The sequence below is a fragment of the Leopardus geoffroyi genome, chromosome B3, assembly GCF_018350155.1.
Source record: "Leopardus geoffroyi isolate Oge1 chromosome B3, O.geoffroyi_Oge1_pat1.0, whole genome shotgun sequence".
In the NCBI taxonomy this organism is placed as follows: domain Eukaryota; kingdom Metazoa; phylum Chordata; class Mammalia; order Carnivora; family Felidae; genus Leopardus; species Leopardus geoffroyi.
In genome coordinates this window covers 133,216,692-133,225,592 of record NC_059337.1, presented here as the reverse complement: position 1 = coordinate 133,225,592, position 8,901 = coordinate 133,216,692, and the positions used below count along the sequence as shown (strand labels likewise).

General features: G+C 45.6%; 1 protein-coding gene across 3 annotated transcripts in view; it reads left to right on the top strand.

Annotated features, from left to right (window-relative positions):
* Window positions 1–1,273: 1,273 nt before the first annotated feature.
* FOXN3 (forkhead box N3) overlaps window positions 1,274–8,901 on the top strand; it is a 402,841-nt gene continuing 395,213 nt past the window's right edge. The window contains exon 1 of one of the 3 annotated variants that reach the window (XM_045451831.1): window positions 1,274–1,448. The gene's annotated coding sequence lies outside the window, so the exon portion shown is untranslated. The remainder of the gene's footprint in view (window positions 1,449–8,901) is intronic. The other 2 variants (XM_045451833.1, XM_045451836.1) reach the window with 2 other exon arrangements.

The window sequence follows — 8,901 nt, the reverse complement described above, 5'->3', positions numbered from 1 at the left end:
ACGTCAAAGGCCGAAAGCAAGCTCCCGGGTCCCGAAGCCTTTCAAACAGGCCCCTCAAACTAAAGCACTTGTATTTTGAATTAAGGGCTAATAGAAGTTTCCCCTTAAATGAGCCCTTGCCAGTTTAAACGTTGCCTGCCAGGTGGGCTGCGGTAAGTGAACGTGCTGACAGGTCACCGAAAGCCCTTTTGGGGACGACGAGGAGAATCTGTGATAGGGGTTCAGGTAACACCCGTTCTGCAGTTAAAAGAGAAATCTAGAACTTACATTTCCCTAATTGTTCATAAGCTGACTTGTGTATACATCTAGGACCGTGATTTACTTTCAGTTTACTGAATTTGCGCATTTTCGCATTTGTTTTAATTTGTAATTAAGTTTTCTCTAGGAGGCCCACCATATGCCACCATCAATTCTTTCTCATTGATTTCGCCGGAGATACACGAGTGCGTGTTTTGATGCAATTTTTGAGGTCTTTTGAAAATCAAAAGACTACGTGTTTAGCCATATGGGCCTTTGTTATTTAAAATAGCATACGATAAGGTAAGAGAAAGCAAAATGCAAAAAGGACCTGTTCGGAAACAAAATAATTGGAAGACTGTTTATTTTATTATTATTATTTTTTTTTTTTGCTTTTTAAATGTTTATTTATTTATTTATTTTTCAATATATGAAATTTATCGTCAAATTGGTTTCCATACAACACCCAGTGCGCATCCCAAAAGGTGCCCTCCTCAATACCCATCACCCACCCTCCCCTCCCTCCCACCCCCCATCAGCCCGCAGTTTGTTCGCAGTTTTTAAGTCTCTTGTGCTTTGGCTCTCTCCCACTCTGACCTCTTTGGAAGACTGTTTAAAAGATGGTTTTAAACACACCAGTTTTCAGTCTTTTTTTTTTTTTGCGTCAGATTTTTGAAATCTGTCTTTGTTGATCCCCGCGCTGGGAAGGTGCACAAGGGCACCGGGCAACCCTCCGGAAACCAGTTACTGCCCTGCGCTTCGCACTGGGGCTGCGGCCACCAACCTCCGCCTTCGGGGAGTTCAGTGGAGCCAATGTGCTCCTTTTCACATCTTATGCTACGATGTGACACCAGGCGCCGGTTCACCCGCACGCACGGCGTCCGGTTTTGAAAGGGGCCGACGGGTTTGTCTGTTTTGCGGGGACTCCCGGCGCTCACGAGCGGCCCGCCGTACGTGCCGGCTGCAGACCGGGCCGCGGGCGGGCGGGCGCGCGGCGCGCACTAGGACCCAGCGGGGCTCCGGGCCCCGGGTGGGAGCCGCGCCGCCGACCCCGGGCGGGCGCCGGGGCTGGAGCCGGGGTTCCGGCCGCGATCGGCTGCAGCTCGGCCGGGAGACGGCGCGACCCGGCGGCGGGGCCACCGGCGAGTCCAGCGCCGCCGCAGCCCCCCGATGCGGCCGCGAGAAGCAGCGGGGGGGGCCGGCGATCGAAGGTAACGAAAATGGGGCTCATTTCCTGCCTCCCGAGCCTCTGCTCTGGCTCAGCATTGTCACGAGAAGCCCTCGCTGCTCAGGCTGCTGCATTTTGGGGGCACCCTTTGATTTTTTAAGGTGTCCGCCCCCATTTTGCCACCTGGCTTCCGATTGATTTACAGCACGCAGCCCGGATGGGAAAGATCCAGGGAGAGCAAGTTGAATATTTTCATTAGTTTTGGCTCAGAAGTAAGTTCATTAAAAAAAAAAAAAAAAAAAAAAGTTTCTCAGGCATTTGTGAATCGTCGTTTTTAAAAATTTAAAAAAAAAATAGCAGACAAGTGAATAATTTTTAAAAAATGATCAAATAATGGATGTAATTCTGTTAATCACTTCCCAGGGCTTTACTTTTGTGGGTTCCCCGGGCATTACTTTTATTTTCAGGGAGCTAACGTGTTCAATGTGGAGTTTGGCTCGGGCAGAGTTTACAGCATTGCTGTCGTAACTGCTTTGCTATCAATTATGAGCAGCGTCAGCTCTGTGGGCAGTTTAAACCTCTTTTCACACACTGTAACTGGTTATCCTAATATGACATGGACAGATGAGAGTCCCCTTCGAGGACCGCAAGAAGGTTTCTCTTTTTGGAGAAACGTTGTTTTTGAGGAGAAAACCACGATTACTGGCCGGGAGGCTGGAAGAGACTGTTTTTTCATGCTTTGTTTATACTCCTGGGATGACATTTGGGGAAGGGAAATGCAGTCTTTCTCGGCAGCCTTTAATTGTGGGATTATTAATTTATTTAATTTATTAGTTTCGGTCGGCTGGGCTCGGGGAGCCCTCTGTCACAGGATGTGCTTAAGGTGACACGTTTTGCTAGCATTTGGGACACATGATTGCAAATGTAAAATGTGCCTCCTGTGGGCTGGTCTGCTGGGGAGCCCCGGTGTGGAGCCGGTCGTAGGCAGGGTGCGCCTGGCTCATTGAGGAAAAAGGGAATCATTTTCCTTAGCTAAGGAAGACATCCTGTTCTCCTTTTGTTCCCTGTTTTTCATTGATCGCCAGCTCTGCCTTAGGAGAGGGGAGTGCAGCTCCGAGTGCCGAGCGGAAGACCACACAAATGACTCTAAACCACTTCAACTCTCGCACTGATTGGCCAGCTAGATGGAGACTTAGGAAAACAGCCACCCCAAACCTTCTTGTTGAAATCTTGCTGTAATTTCAGATGAGGCTTCTCCGTGCACAGATTCCCGCAAGATTGCCTTTTTAATTTCGCGTGCAGTTTGCTTGCGATCACCTTTATGTGCAATTTTTCGTTGTTGTTCCTATTCCAGATAAAGTAGGCCATTTTGGTGACAAATTTCTTTGCAGACGTCAGCTGCTAGCTTACATGTATAGACATATCGCTTTACAATACATTCTCCATGATTTCTCCTCGGGAGCCGGAGAATGCAAAGTTGTTCAACTTACGAGAATTTTTCCTGGGCGTTTTTTTGACCCGGATATTTAAATTTCACCATCTGCAGATGGATGCTTAACTGTAATTTACTCTGATCGCTTAAGTGTCCTGGGCATTAACACGTATCACGCACTAAATTTAAGTCTGCAACCGTGAAAGAAAAAGGCAGTGAAGAGAGAAAAAGCAAAATCAGCTGGCACACTGTTAGAAGAAATTGTGGCACCTGGGTCGAGGAGAATGCATTTCCCATCCCAGAAAAGGGGCATTCCTCACCTTAATAGAATAGGAATTAGTAAATATTGTGGAATTGTGTATCTATGGGACAAAAAAATACATCAGGCCCATGGACGTCTTCCTTTGAGCCTTTAAGCACTTCAATTAAGAGAAACACTGTCTCAGAAGTTGTTCAACGTATAAACACTTTTCTGATTGGCTTAAAAATTTAGACACAGGAAGTGGATGGTATCTAATAACCCATGAGTGGAGACATGGTTGTCATGGAAACTGAGACTAGTACCTCCCCCCCCCAACACTCCCATACCCTACCATAACCACCACTTAAAAAAAAAAAACAACAAAAAAAACTTGCATGTCTCACAGATGCCTGGAGAACGTGTTGGCTTCTGTAAGCTTTCCCACAGCATCTGCTGAAACCTGAGACCATGCCTGTCAAATCAAGGTCATTTTACAACAACAACCAAAAATGCAGTCTCCTGGATTTCATAACTGTATTTTTCTTAAAAATATGTGAGGGAAAAAACACCCTTAAAGCAAGGATGAGCACACGTGCTTACCTAGCAGTTTGCCACCTCTGAGTTGTGCAAGGCAAGGCTAAGAAGAATGTATTTGAGCGCTTAATTGTGGAATCAAACTGATTTGCAGGTCTACTGTTAGAACGAAGCTCTTTTTAGAGCTGTAAAGCCTCGAACGTTACCTGTGGATACAGAGGCACTTGGGGAAGGTATAATGAAGAGTGTCTGTTTGCGAGAGGGTTCAACGTCGTACTGTAGCAATTAAATTCAAAGAACTGGCACTTTGGAACCCTGCTCGAAGGCTGCCTGAGCAGGGATAAATAAAGACTGTGTCTGGTGCTTTGGGAAGTACAGGGGAGGGTGTTCTCAATAGCTGAGCTGGGAGAGGAAAACTCCTGAATAGAAATAAACTCTTTGAAAACTGCAATTAGCATTTGATGAACTCCCGAAAAGTTTCCTCTTCTTTTGTAGATGAGCAGACTGTTGTAGTTTGTAGGGTAATTGAGAGGTTCTCAAAATCAGAGTTGCGAATATTGTCATTGTCTTGCTCCTGGTTTCAACGACGAGGGTCGAGAAGGGAGCAAAGTTTGCCCCCCCCCCCCCCACTTTTCACTTTGCGGAGTGAAAAATAACCAAGGAGGCCCTCTCCTCAATTTTGACTCTGGCGATCAACGTGGAAACTTGTAAATATAATACCAGTGCGTTTCTGACATGTCTCTCATCTTGTCAGTGGTGGTCTTTAAATTCTAAATTCTTGATATGCGTTTAGTAACCTCTTCCGTCCAATCATGATTTATAGCATTGTCTTCTTTTAATTGAAAATGGTCAGTTTTGGATCTTATTTAATGAACACCTTGATCTTTTTAAAAAGCAGCAAATTTTCCTTGTTTTTATCACCTAATTGCATGGGGGGAGAGAGGCGGTGGACAGAATCCCGGTTGTATTTTAATGTTTGTACGATATCCTGAGTCTCTGACATAGGGTAGATAGACTTTAGAAGCGGAAGCGCAATGTAGCAATCACCTGTTGGAGTGAATCAGCGTATATTTCATGATCCCATGTTGTCAAACACTTCACTGGTTGGGATTTGGTGACAAGGGTTGCATTTAATGGCACGACGCTTCTCCTTTAGCAAAGGATTTCCTGCAGGGAGCTTTCTTATCTCTAAGTATGGTCCTTGGCAGGAAGCAAGTCGGTTGGTTGTTTTTACAAACCGAAGGAAATGAATGGGAATTGTTGGTCTTCTAGAATCTGCCTGCCTTCTCCATTGTCTGTCAAATAGTTGGCTCAGGATTTCTAAAGAGACTGCAAATCTTTGGCATTTCTGTTGATTTATTTTTGACGTTGGTAGTGGAAAATTGGTCATTATGCTACTGTGTACAACTTATTTCACCAATACAAATGAACAAGATGTTCAATAATATCCTAATTCATGTTCAGTTGTCAGATATACACATACTCACTGAAGCTGGCCTTTTTTGATAGCTGTGCCAAATTTCTAATAATTAGTCCAGAATACCAACCAAATGTCAGTTTCACGGCGAGCTAAAGGGAGAGTGGCGGCTTCATTCTTTTCTTTGCTTATAAGAAGAAAATTCATAAAGACTGCATGTCAGGTATATGCCTGCTGTGCTGATGGCAAAAGATTGGTGTAGGGGGAGGGTCCGAAATTGGGAAGGGGGTGCTCAATCCAGTTTACAATCCATGTGAGAAAAACCAATCTTAACCTCGAAGAGATTTCTTGTGTAAAACTCTAGATTACGTTTTGGATATTGTAAATAAGTATATTTGATTGTTTTAATTCACGCATGTTTCAAATTCTGGCAGAGGAAACAAAGGTCTTTAAAGGGAAAGAAGTAAGTACATAAACCTGCATTTGAAGGAAACAGCCCCAGGGAGGGCTGGTAAGAGCATCTGAGGGAGAAAGTGATTTGTTGCAATGGATTTCACACATTTTTTGAAGACATCATTTTTTGTTTTATATTTAGCACCAAATGGAATCTTACGCAAGACCCTGATACAAGAGCCTAACAGAAACAGAGCTGCTTGGGAGGGGGGGGGGGGGGGAGGGGGTGGGAATCAGGAGCCAGGATCCCAGAGCGCCGGGGGGCTCACCCTAGAAACCTAGTACCTCTGTGAAACAGTTTGAAAATCATTGCTTTTAACATGTCCAAAATCTTCTCTAAAGAAGGCCCAAGGGAATGGCTTGCCTAGCCCTGAAACTTCTTAGCTGAAGAGAGAACTTTTGCCTCGACAGTTTGAGAGGCACTTGTGCTCAGAGTGAGTAGGAAAAAGGTATATCATACAAGCATGTATACAGCAAAAGATTCGGCGGGCCACAAACACGGAAAAAGCCCTGGACCAGTCTATTAATAAGGAAAGGAGAAAGGATGTTTTTTAGGGGTTAATTACAAACCAGGGCCTCCCTTTCCTTATAAGTTATGGGAACGTTGCACAGAGGCATTTGATAACACGTGGTTATGACTGTACTGGAATGCATAGATTTATTCTGTTCCCACCTCAGGATCTGTTATATCGCTGTTATTCTATTTGTCAGTGAAAATTATTTCATATTAAGTGTCACTCATGAAACGAAAGTGTGCCAAGCTATATAATCTGCTTGGCAGGCTCAGTAGTGTTTTGAGTGTTGAGTAAAATGATAACGCACAGATGATATTTGAATCTCATCAAATAGATTCGCATTATCTCTGCGACCGTGCGATTTACTGAAACAGCAGGGTTGGGGGTGGGCTCGGTTTTCCTCTCCTACATCGCAAAGCTACGAGTATTAAGGTTTCTAGGGGTGGTGGGCAGGGAAATAAGCCCCCTTCAGTTCCACTCGTGCTCTGCAAGACCCCTCGATTCGCACACGCACAGTTTCGGAAATGAGGCGAACCCCGTGGGCGTTTCAGGCAAACTGTAGTGCGTGGTGGGGCCACAGCCATCCTCCCTGCATCTTGTCCTGGAGACCGCACAGCGGGGGAGTCTGTAGAAAGGATGGAGCCCTCTCTGTGTTCTTCTTGTGGCTTCCACGGTGGAGTTGGAAATGGTGTTTAGAATAATCAACGTTCTGGGAAGTCACAGGTCTTCCAACCATTTGTGCTGGAACTTCTTTTTCAAAGAATGAGTGTGTAGGCAGAAAACCGATGGAACTGTCCCAAGGCATTTTCATGAAAATAGACCAGTGATTCCTCTTGAGTGAGCGTTGGAACTCCATGTTCTTGGGGACTTCCCTTTTTGATCTCAAGGACGCCTCCCAGTTACCGGACCTGGGGACCTGGCGGAAGGTGCTGACGGAGGACTTCAAATGTTATGCGGGGTGCTGCGGGCACGGTACCTTTGCGGATGTCACTTCCTTAAGATTCGGATAAGCGAGTCTTCAAGTCTTCCTTGAAGAGGGGGTTTTTGTATGTTACACGAGGTTAGATTTTAGATAATCTCAGATATCTTTTGTACATTTTGACATTTTCTGATTCGGCAAACTTAACGTTGTTGCTGCCTTTAAAACAGTTACCATTTAATGACTAGTTAATACAAATCTCTAAATTAAGGTAGTCATATCGTCTCGTGGGACTGGACTTAGCACTTCTTGAAACATTTTTTTAATGTTTACTTATTTTTGAGACACACACACACACACACACACAGAGTGTGTGAGCTGGGGCTGGGCAGGGAGAGAGAGAGAGGGAGACACAGAAGCAGAAGCAGGTTCCAGGCTCTGAGCTGTCAGCACAGAGGTTGATGCGGGGCTCAAACTCACGGACCGTGAGATCATGACCTGAGCCGAAGTTGGACTCTGAACCCACCGAGCCACCCAGGCGCCCCTAGATTTGGCATTTATAATGGTCTCTTGAAAAAGAAATAAGTTTCTCTGGGTAAGTTAGGCAATGTTGGGTAACAGAAAAATTGTATCACACTAGTTAGAGGCTTTCATTTAAAAGGTACCTCCCCAGGGTGCCTGGGTGGCTCAGTCGGTTGAGCGTCTGTCTGACTTCGGCCCAGGTCACGATCTTGCGGTTTTTGAGTTTGAGCTCCGCGTCAGGCCCTGTGCTTGGAGCCTGGAGCCTGCTTCTGATTCTGTGTCTCCCTGTTTCTCTGCTCCTCCCCTGTTCATGCTCTGTCTCTCTTTCTCTCAAAAATAAACATTAAAAAAAATTTTTTTAAAGGTACCTCCCCTACATGACTTTAATTAATTCCTATTAACCTAGTATTAATATACTACTGCTATGACTATTACTGCTAAGTAACGACAAATATATATTAATGTCCCATTTTACAGATGAGGAAACTGAGGCCCTGTGTTCCTAGGGCCTCATACTCTTTGGTAGCCAATTAGCTCTCCTGACCCCCAAATTCCAGGCATTTTTTCCACCCCACCGGCTACCTCACAACTGTTCCGGCTCTTTCTGTTGCAAGGTGGATGACTGCCCCTTCCATGCTTGAAATGGAATCTCCTCCTGGGAAAACACCGCAGGGCGGGGTAGGGAATATTTGATGTGATTTTGGCAAGAAATAGGGTTTTGCTTCTTGAGGTTCTGTGTTCCCACATCTGACCTTCAGGGACGAGAGGGACTTTTTCGTTCCCTTGTCAGAGATCACCTTCCTTCATTCGTCTTCCTCTGTTGAGTTTTCCTTCATCTCCCCCTGAGCACATTCACCTACTGGGTCAGTGAAAAGCTCTCACCACAGGGAGAGGGCATTCCTGAATTACCCAAATATTTCACTTAGTCTCTCTGTCGTGGCATCCACAGAAACAGATTTCCCAGCCAACATTCACTTTTGTAATTCAGACGAGCTGTCCAACAGACTGCGAGGTGCAAATACAATGACATTTCCTTTATTTTCGGAGTAAAAACCAGGGGGCTGACGTTGTCAGCTTAGCAGGATGTCTGGTATCTCCTTCCTGGGGCTCCCCTTCCCCTCAGCTATGCAAACCCCACATGGGCTGATACAGACCAAGGGGAGCGGGGTCAGTTGGACTTCCCCCGTCTAAGCCCGGACCTCTGCTGCTTGCAAAGCTGGCAGAGCAGGCTTCAGCCAGAGAAGGTTCGCAGGGACTTGTTGACGCCCTTGGTTGGCAACGGTCCGATGCTGGGCTGGGGTTGCACTAGGGTGTAAGCCCCGGCAGGGAAATGGCCAGGGCCCCAGCAGCTCCCACACCACTCTGCTCCTTAGCTCTTTCCACAGGGTCGGGCATGTGGACGTCGTAGAAGAATAATCATTTAAAAAAAATTTTTTTTTACATTTATGTTTGAGAAACAGAGT